The sequence below is a fragment of the Anabrus simplex genome, chromosome 11 (assembly GCF_040414725.1).
Source record: "Anabrus simplex isolate iqAnaSimp1 chromosome 11, ASM4041472v1, whole genome shotgun sequence".
NCBI classification, from domain to species: domain Eukaryota; kingdom Metazoa; phylum Arthropoda; class Insecta; order Orthoptera; family Tettigoniidae; genus Anabrus; species Anabrus simplex.
This window is the reverse complement of record NC_090275.1, coordinates 98892409-98911153: the sequence shown is the minus strand read 5'-3', so window position 1 is coordinate 98911153 and position 18745 is coordinate 98892409.

Sequence of the window (18745 nt, the reverse complement as noted above, 5' to 3'; positions counted from 1 at the left end):
GGCAGCAGCTCAATAACCAGGTAATGGCCTTTTAATATCTTCTTTTCTTGCTAGCTCAGCAGTTTAACTCTCGGGGCGGGTCCGAAGAGTTTCCACCATGTAACCCTTTTCCTAATATGTAACTACTCTTAGCGTCTATTCTCCTTTAAAGCTACATATTGGGATAGAGAGTGCTTAACCCTCTCGAGCTCCCACTCATATTGCTTTGAGGTGAATTTATTTCTCACAACCGATTCTTCCTTAACGTAATGTAAATTGTTCTTTTCTAAAGTCACCTCTGTAGTAGGAGATTAGCCCTTGCATCAGTGGCCTAGAGCCAAATTAGGTTTTGAAACAAATACATTAGGAGTGCAGATCGCCTCCTCTCAAATTGTTATTTTAGAGGTCATGTAATTAATCCTTTTCTCTCTTAATAGACCTCAGTAGGTTGGGTATTTTACCCCTGTGTCTATGTCCTGAGAGGACAACTTGAAGGTGGAGTTTGGTGTGGCCTTTGAGAGGCTTAAAGTTTGAGAGCGAGTAGCTCTTTCTTGAAAATTGAGTGTTGTATGCCTCGAGAAGGCTTTTCTGTGTAATTTGGAGCAAGTGCTCCTGCGCATGGATGGGGTTTTCTGCCCCTTTGTTAAAACTTATTTTGGAGTAAGGTTGGGCTGATTGCCCAAGAAGTGTGAATTCGGGGCTCGAAGCCCAAATACTGTAAATATTGTAACTATACTTTGTTGCCTTGCTACTCTGTACCTGCCATGCTTGTCATTTCTTAGTTTTGAAAAGAAAATATAACCTTGTTAAGTTTTATGTTAACTTTAATTTCGTAGCTTGAGACCTGTTCACACCCACACCTTCTTTCACCTCTACCTACCGCAACAAACACGGTAACAATAATAATAATAATAATAATAATAATAATAATAATAATAATAATATGTTACTTAATGTCATAAAGGCTCCTCCTTTGTAAATTTTGATCTCTGGTCGCAAGTACAACTTGTCAATGAACATAGTACTACCTAGTTTTGAGAACTATTTTGACCTCTTGCTTTCATAGCCAGGAAGAAAATAACGCAGTACGAATAACTTGCGGAGATTTTAATGCACTGTGAGAAGCGATGCAAATGTTAAAATGAACTTCACGTGTTACATTACATTCTTCCATTACATAAAATAATTTTTATTAGTTCTACGGCTCATTCCGTATCAGATTACATTAAATGCCAATTTTGTCGGTTGCTGAAATCACTCATTGACGGAACGTAATAAGTAGATGTTTGAGAGGAAAGCTATCATTGAATTTTATAAGTTTATTAGTTTGTTATCTTTCGTAATGAAAAGTTGTAGTCTTCAATTTAAGCAGAGTTTCATCTGAGATCGATATAACTACAATCAACACTGTTTGAGATAACCTTCCGGACAGTTAGCGACCTGAAACATGCATCCACGGATCAATATTTCATAATCACTTCTGTTCACCTTGCGTGTTCCAGGATGCTGATCCTGCTATGAGAGGGGAGAGAGTTACATTAAATTACAAGTGCAGGAATTTTGTTGCACGAATGCACGCGACTCTTCATTTAATCGTTCATGCGAACTTGCAAATGAATGTGTGGTTCTGGAAGATGAACAGTAGGTTTCGAAAATCTTGCATTTCGGTAGCAACTGTTAAGGAGGAAGCAGCCAGTACAGTGAGAAGCAAGGAAGAACTTACTTCCTGTTCACCGTCAATCAACCAAATCAGTGGCTTAGATCTCGGAGACCAGTTTGTATTTCTGCCAACAGACCCATGGTGGGCCGTTCTGACATCAACAGACGATTTCTGGGAAACACGCGCTTGGCTCAGATCCAACAAGGAAGATGAAGGGTTGTCAACTCCCAAGGAAACAAGGAACCACTTCTCCGTTGTGAAAATCATATAATCATAAATATGTCTCACGGTCATGGCCATCCATTAACAGCTGCTAATTTCAGATGACAACCAACACTAAGACACAGCCTGCACGGTTGCTAGGTAACATTGTCTGACCATCCATCCATACCTTACATCACTGCCTGCACGGTTGCTAGGTAACATTGTCTGACAATCCATACCATACATAACTGCGTGCGCGGTTGCTACGTAACATTGTCCGACCACCCATACCCTTCATCACAGCTTGCACGGTTGCTGGGCAACATTGTCTGACCATCCATCCATACATTACACCACAGCTGTACGGTTGCTAGGTAACATTGTCTGACCATCCATCCGTACATTACACCACAGCTGTACGGTTGCTAGGTAACATTGTCTGACCATCCATCCATACATTACACCACAGCTGTACGGTTGCTACGTAACATTGTCCGACCACCCATACCCTTCATCACAGCTTGCACGGTTGCTAGGCAACATTGTCTGACCATCCATCCATACATTACACCACAGCTGTACGGTTGCTAGGTAACATTGTCCGACCACCCATACATTACATCACAGCTGCACTGTTGCTAGGTAACATTGTCTACCATCCATACTTTACATCACAGTCTGCACGGTTGCTAGGTAACATTGTCTGACCATCCATACCTTACATCACTGTATGCACGGTTGCTAGGTAACATTGTCTGACCATCCATACCTTACATCACTGCATGCACGGTTGCTAGGTAACATTGTCTGACCATCCATACCTTACATCACTGCATGCACGGTTGCTAGGTAACAATGTCTGACCATCCATACCTTACATCAATGCATGTACTGTTAATAGGTAACATTGTCTGACCATCCATACCTTACATAATAGTCCACACGGTTGCTAGGTAACGCTGTCTGACCGTCCGTACCTTACATCACAGACTACACGGTTGCTAGGTAACGTTGTCTGACCATCCATACCTTACATCACTGGCTGAACGGTTGCTAGGTAACTTTGTCTGAACATCCATACCTTACATAAAAGTCTACACGGTTGCTAGGTAACATTGTCTGACCATCCATACCTTACATAATAGACTATACGGTTGCTAGGTAACATTGTCTGACCATCCATACCTTACATCACTGTATGCACGGTTGCTAGGTAACATTGTCTGAACATCCATACCTTACATAACAGTCTACACGGTCGCTAGGTAACTTTGTCTGAACATCCATACCTTACATAACAGTCTACACGGTTGCTAGGTAACATTGTCTGACCGTCCGTACCTTACATAATAGTCTACACGCTTGCTAGGTAACGCTGTCTGACCGTCCGTACCTTACATAATAGTCTACACGCTTGCTAGGTAACGCTGTCTGACCGTCCGTACCTTACATAATAGTCTACACGGTTGCTAGGTAACATTGTATGACCATCCATACCTTACATAATAGTCTACACGGTTGCTAGGTAACATTGTCTGACCATCCATACCTTACATAATAGTCTACACGGTTGCTAGGTAACATTGCGTTACCATCCATACCTTACATAATAGTCTACACGGTTGCTAGGTAACGCTGTCTGACCGTCCGTACCTTACATAATAGTCTACACGGTTGCTAGGTAACATTGTGTGACCATCCATACCTTACATAACAGTCTACACGGTTGCTAGGTAACGCTGTCTGACCGTCCGTACCTTACATAATAGTCTACACGGTTGCTAGGTAACATTGCGTTACCATCCATACCTTACATAATAGTCTACACGGTTGCTAGGTAACATTGTGTGACCATCCATACCTTACATAATAGTCTACACGGTTGCTAGGTAACATTGTGTGACCATCCATACCTTACATAATAGTCTACACGGTTGCTAGGTAACTTTGCCTGAACATCCATACCTTACACAATAGTGGTAACATTGTGTGACCATCCATACCTTACATAATAGTCTACACGGTTGCTAGGTAACGCTGTCTGACCGTCCGTACCTTACATAATAGTCTACACGGTTGCTAGGTAACATTGTCTGACCATCCATACCTTACATAATAGTCTACACGGTTGCTAGGTAACATTGTCTGACCATCCATACCTTACATAATAGTCTACACGGTTGCTAGGTAACATTGTCTGACCATCCATACCTTACATAATAGTCTACACGGTTGCTAGGTAACATTGTTTGACCATCCATACCTTACATAACAGTCTACACGGTTGCTAGGTAACGCTGTCTGACCGTCCGTACCTTACATAATAGTCTACACGGTTGCTAGGTAACATTGTGTGACCATCCATACCTTACATAATAGTCTACACGGTTGCTAGGTAACATTGCGTTACCATCCATACCTTACATAATAGTCTACACGGTTGCTAGGTAACGCTGTCTGACCGTCCGTACCTTACATCACAGCCTGCACGGTTGCTATGGTTACATTTCCGTCACACATTTTGTCGCGCCACGTTACACAAATTTTCGGATGACACCTAGCCATAAGACATATTTATGTCAGAACTGCGGTGCCGTCTCTACAGCTTGAGACTTGAGTAGTACCGTCATCGTAAATGGGGATTGGAGGTGGAGGGGCTCCTTAGCGTACGACTGAGGCGAAGAAGAGCAGATTATTGAACATATTATTCAACACTACCCTGTATATTACAATCGTGGATGCCCTCATGACATTATGATTTCTTTTACAAGTTGCTTTACGTCTCGCACAGACACAAATAGGTTTTATGGCGACGATGGGGTAGGAGAGGTCTAGGAGTGCAAAATAAGTATCTGGCGTTAATTAATATACAGTCTGGCCATTTGCCGGTGTAGAAAATGGGAAACCAGGGAATAAAACATCTCCACGGTTGCCGGCAATGGGGCTCGAACCCACACTATTTCCCGAATGCAAGCTCACAGCTGTGGACCCCTAACCGCACGGCCAACTCGCTCTGTGACTATCTTAACTGGCTGCAAAGTGTACATACTGTTTCAATCACTTTTTATTAACTGTAATATTGTCATACGACTAAATAAATTGTCATTTACGAAGCAAATTTACACTCTATTTTGAAGTCTTATTTCTCGATCTGAGAATTATATCGTAGGTAAGGGTTATACTGCCCGAATGCAGGTCCGAACCTCCGCAGAGGTGTTCCTGAGACGTGCGGTAGGGTGGCCAGTTCCTTTCCGCTCCTCCATTCCCTTACCCCCCGCCAACAGCCCGTGGCAACCCATCCAACTCATGACCACGCCCAATGTTGGTTAACTTCGGAGAACTCACGGGATCCGGTGTTTCAACACGGCTACTGCCGTTGGCAATTGTATCGTAACAAATTAAATAAATTGTGTTCTTTGTGGCACAAACATTGAGTGGACTTTTGTACGGAAGAAACATCGTGAAACATTGTATAATTCGTACTGTGTTGTATTCTTCCGTAACGAAATATTACGTGTTGAACTCACTAATATGCAGTGCATATTTCCTGGTTATTTCTACTGGGTTAGCTTTAGACGAGTAAGCTTGACCCAAGTTCTAATAGTAGGGAAAACTTTAATCTGTATACATTACGAATTAAGTATTGTGAAGGACACACCCAGGCATGTGGCGTTTGTAGATCTAAGAAAGGCATTCGATAACGTTGATTGAATGAAGCTATTTGACAATTTGAAGGTGATCGGGATCAAATGCCGAGAAAGAAGAATGATCTAAAATATTTTAAAAAAACAGTCCGCAGTGATAAGAATCGAGGACTTTAAAAAAGAAGCAGCAATCCAGAAAGAAGTTTATCCCGTCCCCTTATTTTCAATGTTTATATAAAACAGGTTATATAGAAGAGACAGCAAACGGTCAATAATATTGTGGAAAAACAATATGGCGTCCATGCGTGTCCATTTGCTTCAACTCTCGCAGGACGTTGTTGGGTGCTCTATAGTATCGTATGCCATGCTCGTCGGCTGCTAGTATGGCGACAGGCACAAATCTCAGCCACAGCGAGCGAATGCATTGCAATACCTGTCGCCTTCTCTCTGTTATTATGTGCCCGTTAGCAACCAGCTACTACAAAGCTTCAGGCGCGTAATTTTCTTTAAAAGGCACAAAATTCGTGGTCATGATAAGTTCGTTGTATTTTTCTTGTAGAAAAACAGATAGAGACTGATAACTGGCGCGAATTTCAGCTGTTGAAACTAGCTCAGAAAGAGAATATAAGCTTTTGAAATGTGGTGTTCCAGAAGAATGCTGAAGGTGAGATTGGTAGATCGAATCACGAATGAAGAGATGCTGACCAAAGTTGATGAGAGGAGATCGATTTGGCTAAATTTGACGAAAGGAAGAATTATTGGATATATCTTAAGCAGGCAGAACTTGTTCAGTTGTTTCTTTATTTTAATTCTAGACATGTATAATATAATCCAAAGTAAGGAAAAAGTATTTTATTATTCTTAAAATGGTTTTCTCAGATTTATAGCATGAAAACTGACATGTGACTAATTAGTCCCACCATGAACTAATGACAAAAACTCAGTAATTTATTACATATTTGTTTTGAAAGTTTTTCGTACACAATTCTAAATCACAATTTTCACAAAATATCACGGTTTTTCCCTTGCGTGTGGGAAATTTACACTGTTGTCAAGTGTATCTGTGAAGTAGCCTGTGTTCCAAACGGTCTCTACGGACTGGTTTTGGAGAGTAAACGGCTGCTGGGGCCTTCTTTCTCTTCTTTATGAGCTCTCTTTCAACTTCAAAACTTGGCCATCCTTGTTTTGCGGTAGTTAATAACCCCATTTGATAGATGGTAATGACACTGTCATGATATTTTCAATACCCAGACGGTCACTAACTCATCGATACAAAATTCAGGCATTCACAATTGTGACATCTAAGAAATGTTTGATGTACCATTTCTTAGTTCTCATGATTTTATAGCTTACCATAATTGACTCCAATAGGCCAACCCCAAATTTATCATGTCCACACTGCATAATGGGACGAAGTATTATCGGCACACTTTTTCTAGATAGATTTACACCCTAGTGCTGAATCGGTCGACCTCGGCAATCTTCGAGATTCGTACTGGCAACCTTTGAAACACAAACTATGAATCGCTTATGCGTTGCTGTGCGTTATCTGGCGTACACTTTACGTACTAGTACTGTTGTTGTTTACACAGCAAAGCCAAACTATAGAATTCATGCTAGGAACAAGATTCGCATCGACAAATGTTATATAATGTATTTGTGACACAGTTATTGGCTTAGGATAATAAAGGTTTAGAAAATTCATATCGATCGATCATATTATCGATTCAATTCATTTAGTTTCCAGTACAACCGGAACCGGGCGAGCTCCCTCCTTACTCCTCACCCACGTACACAAATCTTTCGATAAAATGTGTGCCGATAATAAACACGTCCTCAAGTTGAAAGAAAATTTACCCCAAATACCTAATCGCTCCTTTAGTAGTATTTGAATACTAACAGCAGACTTATCATCAACAGTATGATATTTCTTAGTGGTAAAAGATTCGAATTTTATGTTATAATTGCATGTGGTTTTAGAGAAAATATTGAACTCCTTCCTGCTCAGGAGGACATTCAAGTACTTCCTCCAGCTGAAGTGCTGCCAACCTTACGAAAAATAAATCCTATCCACTTACATCTAGATGTTCCTTAAATCATCTTGTGTAACTATAGTTACAGAGGAGTATTTATATGCGCATGCATCGTCCCACCATGTAGTGTAGAGTTAAATGGATGCAATTTCCTCTAAATTTATCCTTCTCTGTCAGTCAACAACACGCTCAGGGACAAAAATTACATACATTTGGGATAAATCTCTCCAATTCTGTGTTCATCCAAGGATAACTACATCTAGCTTTCTCTGAAAATCATAGACCTGAAAGTTAAACTCTCACCTAAAAATACACTTAGTATGGTTCGCACATAAATTTTATAATACCTGTTATTATTCTATACAATTGACATGTATGCAACAAGGAAAATATAACATCCATATATTAAAAACGTTTAATAAAACAGCATTTTCCAACCGGTCTAGCCGTTCTTCTAGATCAATTTGCCTCATTACATTTTTATTCTCTCTGAAATTACCTTCCGGGGAATTATCAGACATTTACAGGTACCTAAGTTCACTCAACTTTCATTAATACTAAAATCAAAATACTAAATGACCACACCAATAATTGAACGCTAAGGCTTACCCTAACCCGCAGTACATTCTGCGCTTAGCGGGTTGCTAAGCGACTAACACTTTCATTGATATTCTGATACACGTGATTTTCCACCTTAGTACTGTGATTTCATGCAGCCATGTTTGATTGCTACCTGTCAAGCCAGAGAGTATACACCTCCTCCGATCACGGAAGAATACTATTCACTGCTAGATTCTCTTTGATTCTCTGACCTTTCCAGCTTCTAACTATACTCAACACTTGGCAAAACGTTCTTAATAACTTACATGAGAGAAAAAGAGTCAACAGACGGAAAGGTATCTAATTGACTAGCCTTCTGTATGACCTTTAATAAAGCGCAGGGACATCTATCTTGGACACAAGATAAAACTTGGAAAAGACAACCTACGTGCAGAAATTCCTCGCAGATAGGTATGAGTTGGATAGCATTCCGAAAGCTAATATTCGTCCTGACTAACAAGGATGTTCCAATTAACTTGAAGACCAAGGTTTATAATACGTGCGTGCTGCCAGTTACTAGTTACGGTCTGGAAACGATAACTCTGACTAAGGCAAGTGATCGCAATCTTCAACGAACACAACGAGCCATGGAGCGACAGATGCCAGGGATAAGATCCGTTCAGAGGACATCAGGAGAAGAACTAATGAAACAGACATCCTAGAGAGAGTTGCAAGACTAAAATGGCAACGGGTAGGACACATAGCTCGACACGACTACAACACGTGGACCTCTAGGATTGTTCACTGGAGACCATGGGGACACAAGAGAGGCACTGGAAGACCCCAGAAGAGTTGATTCGATGACATAAAGCTGTTGGCTGGAACACGCAGGTTCCAAGTGGCTCAAGACCGAAGAAGATGGAAGCATATGGAAAGGCCTACATTCGGTAGTGGATTGAAATAGGCCAGAAAAGAAGAGAAGACAAATTCTTGAAAAAGTGGGTGTCTGCTTATTCAGTGACCGTCAATCGTCACTGTCATTTTCATACTTGTTTCACGCAAAATAGTTTGAAAATGTTAAGATCCAGATATACGCCGGAATGGTCGAAGCATACTGAATATTGTATGGAAAGAAGTGTTACAAACACCATTACGAATTAATCTATTATTATGTACCAGTCTTAAATGTTTATAAATGTACTAAAAAGGGAGGCAAAACAATATGACCACGAAAGGCATATCAAAAAGGGTTATCTGACCGATTTCTAGCAAATGTTGCGGAACAGCACGTGTCCTCTATAGTTGGGCCTGACGTTTAGCGCCACCGGCGAGAAAAAGTTGACTAACGCTGCTCGAAAGTGATCTGTTGCTATGGCAACGATAAAAGAGATTCCACATTTAAGGAAGCTATTACTACGTGGGTTGGCTTGCTCTCAGTCGCTTTTGTGATATTATTTGGAGCGGTGGTGTGTTAGTTGTTGCTAATTTATGTAATTACTAGCAAGATACCCGTGCTTCGCTACGGTATTATACTGAAATTTATAATTGAATGGATATCGATTTATATATAATCCGTCAAAATTCGAGATCTGACAAGTTTTCTGAGAGATTACGGCAAGTTTCCTCCCATTTTTCAATCTTTCTTTCCAGCAATCGATTTCGTACTTCCCGGGCTAGGACCACGTATTCCACCCGGTCAGTTCGGTCCCTAAATGTTTGCCATCTTTTCCTATAAGCATTTTTAATATGGATCAAATTCTTGAGGAGATTCGGCGTGGTGTCTTCTTGGGTGCCTTGGCAGTTCTGAACCCGCGGCCGGACTGCATTTGTAGTCATTACCCGTCCAGACCCGTTTCCAGCGCGGTCCGCACATTTGACGACGGTCCAGAATATTATTATTATTATTATTATTATTATTATTATTATTATTATTATTATTATTATTATTATAGATATTCTGGACCCCACAGCAAGATGCAAGACCGCTAATTGGCGGTAAATTCCATCTGCTGCCATTGTGACATTGTGACCAGCACCATTGTCGCGCGTAGGCAAGTACGCGGAATTTCTGGCGATACGAACGACATACGTCCGTGCATTATTGATCTTATTATAGAGGTGAACAATTGGACAGTCAATCTCATTCCTATAGTTTATTTCAAATGTTTTTAATTTTTATTTATATGCCAGGAGAATCTACTGTAATCTAAGAACGTTCTCCCAAGGAAAAGATGGTTCTTGAAAACGAACACAGGAAAGATTAAAAATGATCGGTTTATGATCAGAATAAGTACATCGAAAATCCACAGCCTGTTTCCAGTCATTCGACAGGGTCAGGAATGGAATGAATAAACAGTAAAATCAATTGGTCTAACCTCCTTTTACACCCCACCGTCGTTAGATTCATTCCTCCCCCCCCCCCTGCAAAAAGGAAAAGAAGGCGTGTTTCTTTATGTTTAAAAGAGATTCCAAACTCCAATGTTCACGTCTATAACCTTCAGTTTTGAGATATAAGTACACCCATAAAAATAATTCACTTTTTTCACATCTTTCACGCTCCCCCCTCCCCCGAAGTGAATTTTCCTGCAACAAACTCGTTTCTTTAACAGTAAAAGATCTTCTAAATACCAATTATCACTACTCTAACTTCTTCAGTTTTTGATTTATGTGTCCTCATGAAAAGAATTCAACTCCTTTTCACTCCCGCCCCGCAACATTATTCCCCCCAAAACGCGTTTTTCTTTGATTTTAAAGGAGATCCAAATACCAATTTTCACGCCTGTAACAAATATAGTTTTTATTAGATGTAAGTATTCTGATACAATTAAGCCAATTAATTTTTCAATAATTTCACCCCCCCCCTCATTGGATTTTCCGAGAATACGCGTTTCTTTACTTTTTAAAGCAGATTCCAAATATCAAATTTCACGTCTGTAACAACTTCATTTTTGAGATATCAGTAGCCTAATTAAAAGAAATCAACACTATCTTCAGTCAATTTAACCCCCTCCTTCCACCCAAGTGGTATTTCCGAAAACGAAAAATACACGTTTCTTTATTTTTAATAAGATAAAAAATACAATTTTTCACTTCTGCAACATGTTAACTTTTTTGAGATATACTGTAGAAATTCTCATTTTAAAATTTCACCACTTTTAGTTCCCCTTAAGTGGAGTTTCCAAAAACAAATCACCTATGTTTCTTTACATTTACAGGAGATTCCAAATACACACTTTTTACGTCTGCAACATTTTACGTTTCTCAGATATTCTGCAGATATAGTCTTTCAAAAAATTCACTCCAATTTGTCACTCCTGTTTAACATCCATTAATTGGATTTTCCAAAAGCAAAAAATACATGTTTCTTTGTTTTTAAAGGAGATCCCATATACAAATTTTCAGTTCTGTAATATCTTCAGTTTCTGAGATATATGTATCCTCATTAAAGGCATTCAACCAATTATTCACCCTCTTAAACCCCTCCTATTGGGATTTACAGAAAACAAAAAAATACGTTTTCCTTCATTTTTAAGGGAGATTCTAAATACCAATTTTTACATCTGTAAACTTTTAAAGTTTCAAGATGTAGACACACTTATTTTAAAAATTCACCTCCCCCCTTATTTGTATTTTCCAAAAACGAAAAAATACCTGCTTCTTTAGTTTTAAAGTAGATTCCAAATACCAATTTTCAGGTCTGTAATATCTCCAGGTTCTAAAATGTAAGTAGCCTTATTAAAGGCATTCAACCTTTTTTTCCACCCTTTTCCACCCTTCCTATTGGGATTTTCTGAAAACAAAAAAATACATGCTTCTTTATTTTTAAAAGAGATTCTAAATACCAATTTTTACATCTATAAACTTTAAAAGTTTTGAGATATAGATACACTCATTTTTAAAATTCGCCCCCTTTTCACCCCCCCCCCATTAATTGGATTTTCCGAAACCAAAAAATACGTGTTTCTTTATTTTTAAAGGAGATCCCAAACACCAGTTTTCAGGTCTGTAATATCTTCAGGTTGTGAAATATAAGTAGCTACATTAAAGGCATTCAACCCGTTGTTCACCCTTTTCCACCCTTCCTATTGGGATTTTCCGAAAACAAAAAAATATGTGTTTCTTTATTTTTAACGGAGATTCTAAATGCCAATGTTTACATCTACAAGCTTTAAAAGTTTTGAGATATAGATACACTCATTTTAAAATTTCACCCCCTTTTCAGACCCACCATGAATTGTATTTTCCAAAAAAATACGTGTTTCTTTATTTTTAAAGGAGATTCCAAACACTAATTTTCAGGTCTGTAATATCTTCAGTTTCTGATATATAAGTATTCTCTTTAAAGGCATTCAACCCCTTTTTCACCTCTTTTCACCCCTCCTATTGAGATTCTCCGAAAACAAAGAAATACGCGCTTTTTTATTTTTAATGAAGATTCTAAATACCAGTTTTTACATCTGTAAACTTTAAAAGTTTTGAGATATAGATGCACTCATTTCAAAAATTCACCCCCCTTTTCACCCTCCCATGAATTGGATTTTCCAAAAAACAAAAAATACGTGCTTCTTTATTTTTAAAAGCGAACAAAAGTTCCAATTTTCAGGTCTGTAATGTCTGCGGTTTCTGAGATATAAGTACCGGTATCCTGATTAAAAGGCATTCAACCCCTTTTTCACCCTCTTTCACCCATCCTATTGGGTTTTCTGAAAATAAAAAATACGGGTTTCCTTATTTTTAAAGAAGATTCTAAATACCAATTTTCACATCTGTAAACTTTTAATGTTTTGAGATACAGATACACTCATTTTAAAATTTCACACCCCCTTTTCACCCCCTTAGCGACGGAATATCCAAAAATCCTCTCTTAGCGAGCACCTACATACAAAGAATGACATGTTTCGTTCTACAAGAACATCCTCAGATTCTATCAAATCACTTAAAAACTAGCTTATATATGTACAGAACATGTCATTCTTTGTTAGTGTGTATTTTACAGGTATGTTTATAGTGTTATAATTTACATTGTATTTGCTGTGTGTTTGACTGACTGAAATGCCTTTGTTACATTTAACTAAGTCAACACTGGAAAACATGACTTCATTCTTAACAAATTTCCTTGTAAGTTAGTCAGTGGCTAGTTGTACAATTCTATTCTATATTTAATGTGTGTATTTGTTGAAGTTATTGTAAGTTGAGTGATTATGAAATCTCATATTTATCAGCAATGACGTGTTCTGTCTTAAATGCTGGAATTATTAGCACGAGCTTAGGAACGGGTCAAGGTTTATTGAATAGCATTAGGCCAACACAATTGATTTAATATTCAGCCGGTATGAAAGGGTGATATGACGCAGAATGAGGTTACTATGAGAACGCAGCTTACTTTGTAGTTACTACTTTCACCGCTCAATTGTCAGACTCCAACTTTCGTGGGCCCAACTATAGTTTATTCTTAAGATGTTTTAACATGTTTGCTTCAGATTTCCAATTTCATTTCACATAATAATCTAGGCTGCCGAAGAAAGGCTTACATACTTGTATGAAGATAAAGTTGGAATTCTAAAGGACAAATTGGGAAAAAATATTCCTTTATAGGAAGAGGAATTCTGGAATAATTTAGCACGGGATATCTTCGATAATTGTCAAACTTCCTTGAAATCATTTTTAAAAAATTGATTTTTTAATTGAATTGAATGACTGGGTAAACAACTGGTAGGTAATCTGACGTCTGGATGACAGCTCTAAATCTAGATCAGCGGTGACTGACTGATTCACAGAATATTGACTGACAGCTTTCAGGACAACTTCCGGCAAATGTTATCATTCAAAATAGTTCTTTAAGTAAGTTATATAACTTCATAGGTAAATTGTTGAAAAACAGCTGTGTATTTGCTAGGCCAAGAAAAGTCCATGACAACGTACTCCTTCCCTTAGAACATACTTGTACTCTGGGAATTTAGAAAATTTTCTGGCGATCGTGTCCAACAAAGTGTACATAATGCTATAATTTCCGTAAAATGCACATAATCACTCCACGATTCTTAAAATGTTATGAAATTCTTGTAGGAAAGTTCAGGATGGAGGTAAAGTCTCTAGGGCGTGCTTATGTTTGAATTAAGATTCAAAACAAATGTGTAATACGAATGATTAAGCAATTGCAGATTATTAATAGTGATAATCTTTCAAATACTGCTCACAATGGTAATTGCGTGCTCCGGATTTCTTTAATGTGACCCTCACATGCTCTAATTACTCCAAATGAGAATATTATTGTGATGTGCTGAAGTATACGGCTGGCGGGACAAGTTGGGCCTCACAATGGTGGCCTGTCATGAGCACTAATTACACAGGATGGCATCTCTCATTAGGGCTGTAAACTGCACTGTCATTGGTTGATGTCTTCATCCACACACAGGGGTATACAGACCCAATATCATACGGACTTACTTTGTGACATAGTGGCAAGAACAGTCAAATGAAGAACAATTCACTGTGCATTTCAATAGAATAATGAACTAGCAAAGATGAAAGCGAACACATTTTAGTTTTGCGAGAGTGTACATATCATTATCATAGCCACAGGATCTTCAGCTTTGCGTTGAATCTGTACTACTGAGACGTAACGTTTCGTTCTGTAATTTCCATATGCGTACAGAATTTAATTTTCCACTCAATATTCCTCCTTAAATCATGGGGCTCTCTCCCAAATCATATGCTTCACTCCTTGACCACAGTGAAACCTCCACGAGTTCGCTCGCGAAAAAGGAAAAACGATCGGGTGATAACGACTCTAGCATAAGCTGATCCAACAGGAACATTGGGATATTCGAAGATTAGAGTTAAGTGGTCAAATATCTGTGATATCTACTTTAGTGTGTGACATGACCGACTTGTTATGATGGTTTTAACGATTGCTTTCTTACGGTCGCGCAGCTGTGAGCTTGCATCCGGGAGATAGTGGGTTCGAACCTCACCGTCGGCAACCCTGAATGTGGTTTTCCATGGTTTCACATTTTTACACCAGGCAAATGCTTGCGCTGTACCTTAATTAAGGCCACGGCCGCTTCCTTCCCACTCCTAGGCCTTTCCTGTCCTGTCGTCCCCATAAGACCTCTCTGTGTCGGTGCGACGTAAAGCAAATAGAAAAAAAGATTGCTTTAATATCCGAGATCGTATGAACACTGCGTATTTATTTATCTTCCGCCTCGGGTTTCAAAGACCTGCTGAGTGCAAATAAATGGTCGCTCAACTTTATAATATTAAGCCAGTTGTTCTTTTACGTATGGGTCTTATTTATTTATTTATTTATTTATTTATTTATTTATTTATTTATTTATGTATTTATTTATTTATTTATTTTTATTTATTTACTATCATCTTGATTTCTATGGCTTGGCTCAGGCTATGGAGCCCGCTATTATGCCCAACCATAATACACTGCTCAATTTATGTTTAAGTCTTATGGCGACGATGAGATGGAAAAGGGCTAGGAGTGTGAAGGAAGAAGCCGTGGCCTTAATTAAGGACCCGTCCCAGCATTTGCATGGTGAGAAAATAGGAAACCACGTAAAATCATCTTCAGGGATGCCAACAGTGGGGTTCGAACCCACTATCCAGTTGTTATATTATTATTCATTCTTTCATTCACATATCATTATGGCAATCTATGGAGCACACTCACACACCCCACCTGTTCCTGTCCCTCAGATGCCTTTTGCATTGCACTTATGACCTCGCTTTTTCACCGGTATGTTCCTGACCGAGGTTCATCCCTCATTCATGCAATTTTCTTCGTAACTCGACCTCTTCGATACACATGTCTTCTATGTCTTTATATGCCTGTCACAGACTCAGAGGTTGGGTTTCCCATTTTTCCTGTAGAGTCATTGTCTTGTAGGTAGCTTCTCCGGGTCTATACTTTTGATGTGTCCATAGCATAGACCACAGATTCTTAAGCGGTAATAGCCTAGGTTAGAATGAAAACTAATTTGGTTAGAAATATGCAAGCATTTATGACCTAAAAATGTATTAAAATATGACAATAAATATGACTTAAAAGTTTTTAGTCACATTTTCGAAATCTTAAAAATATTGCCGCTGTTTAAATTATAATTATACTAAAAATATACTTTTAAAATCTAGAACATTCAATAATAATAAATAAGTAACAATATTAGTTTTATTATTATATCTTGAATTTATTTAATCACTCAATCCAGAGGTGACTCTCGACTCTGCACAGAATGAAATTAATATCACATTGTCGTGGGCGATCAGAAAGAATTACATTAGAAAATTACATATATTTTAAAGTTTTCAGATAGGAACGATCTTCTACTTTTACGCAACTATGTATTGTAACGGGGAAAAGAGCGCTCAACATCGTAGGATGTTACTGGGACATGTTTGAAATAACCTACGTCAAATCATAGAGTTCAATATGAGGGTCACTGTTCTGTCGTTTTATACCCCTGTCTCTTTATATAGAGCTTACCCTCCTAATTCACATAAATATATATTTCTAAGAAAGATAATTCTAAGGAAATACAGACAAGAATTAGGAGATGTTAAAAACCCGTCTTTAAGACAACTACAAGTAGGTATGCGAAACGGAATAAAAAAGATAAAAATATCAAAAAACACGAAAATTCACGGGGAAATGTGAGCATAATATGAAAAAAATACCGAAAAATTAAAGAAACAACGTTAAAATAACCCAAAATGATATTATATGACCCGTGAAAATTTCATAATTTTAGTTACCGTAGTTAAGGTCATGCTTAACTTGTATTTTCCATGGAAGTAATATAAGTAAATAAAATATGACATGTCATAAACATCCGAGCCCTAGTTATTAGGAAGTGTTCTTTCGTTGTGTAGTGAGAGCAACATAAATTCTAGGAGTTCCGATGGGCCGTACCCTAAAGTTTATGCAAAACTCATAGCATAACCGTTATGCAGGGTAGACTATACTTGTTACTCGCTCAGTAAGTTTGCATTCTAACCAGTTACTATCTAAAATTCCGGGCTATAGTAATAAGTCAAAGTTGTCAGACTGAGTGGCCTTCTGACCCCAACTTGGCAGGATCGATATTTGACGGTGCTCAAATATACCAGCCTCGTGGCGGTAGATATACTGGCACGTAAAAGATTTCTGCGGGACTTAATTCCGGCATCTCGGCGTCTCTGAAAACCGTAAAAAAATAGTTAGCGGGATGTAAAACAAATAGTATTATTTATAAAGCAGAGTTAAAGTAATCTCCGTACAGGTCATGAAATATCTTCGAGGAGCAGAAGGTACGTGTTATACAGGGGTTAACTCCATGTCCGCCTATCTTTGCCCCCATGAATTAGGCTGGTACTCACTTCTGGAACAGGCTGTGTGAATCTCAGGGCCGTGTGCCTCTCCAGAAGTGAAAATCCCATTTCTTAATTTTTCCACTTCCTGACGAAGAATCGAACCCACGTCCTGCCGGGTGAAATGAGCCCCCCTTTACCGCATTGACTAGGAAGCCACTCAGCTCCTTCACGCGACTCCTTATAATTGATCTCAAAAGGAAGCGAGTCGCTTCTTTCGCGACTTGTTCAGGACTAAAATGTTTTCTAAGGAATATTCATACTCTTGTCAGAGTTTCCTCAGCACTGATTCGCTTCGTTCTGACCATCATACAAACAATATTCCTTTATTGTTTAGTCGCGGAAGAAGTCGATGAACGGTATTCCATCAATTGCCTCTTGGATTCCGGATAGAATTTGGTAGCACCAGATCTCATCCCCGTGACGACCGTTCGCAGTAAGCTGGCGTTTGTTGACACATTACAGAAGCTGTATGGACGTTGTCAGCCATGTGTTGTAACGGATGCTGATTATTTTCTAGTGAATTAAAGGATTTTTTTTGTATCTTGTGTTTTGTTTTCTTTCTGAGATCATTTACCGAACGTTTTAGACTTATCTTATATCTGTTCCAATGTGGAACGGCTCACACCTGGAACCGGCTATGGTTAAGACCACTACAAACATAGGTCATCCCTTACGGAATAGTGTTTCGCACTGGGTTAGAAAGAAATGCTTACGCATACGTACTTATGCTGTATTCTTTTGGAGCCGCAAATTTGCATCGTGACGGATCGGCCTCAATGGTCTGGGAATGTGTGTTTCCTCTGCAGATATTTGGAGTACTAGTTTCACTACTAAAAGTTTTGTTTCTAAGATGTGTATAAGTACTGCATTATTTCAAGTCAATTGAGGCGTTGACATGCGATAGGTGGTAAGTAAAATAAATCAAAATTTAGCTTTTTCATGGAGAACATTTTAAACGCTCATACTAATGATATGGAAAAGGCAGCAAGTAAACTGGTACAGTAGATTAGTTTCTACGATTTGCTCAAGACGAAACCTGTGTTAAATTTACGAGGTTTGGAAGGGAGAAGGAAGTAAGTGCTTATGCAGGAGTTAGGTATACCTTTTTTCATTTGTTGAAAGTTAACTGCGTGTGAACCTTGTTTATATCTATTATAGTTCGACATTGTGATACTTCAGTTTCCAGAACGCCTCCGAAACCTATTCCATTGAAAACGATAAGTTGTTATTGGCAGCATCTTCACATGACGCTCATACTAGTTCGTTTTCAAAAATAGGAACTACGTGAGCCCAACAATGGTTCCAGAAGAAATTGCGGAGATAAT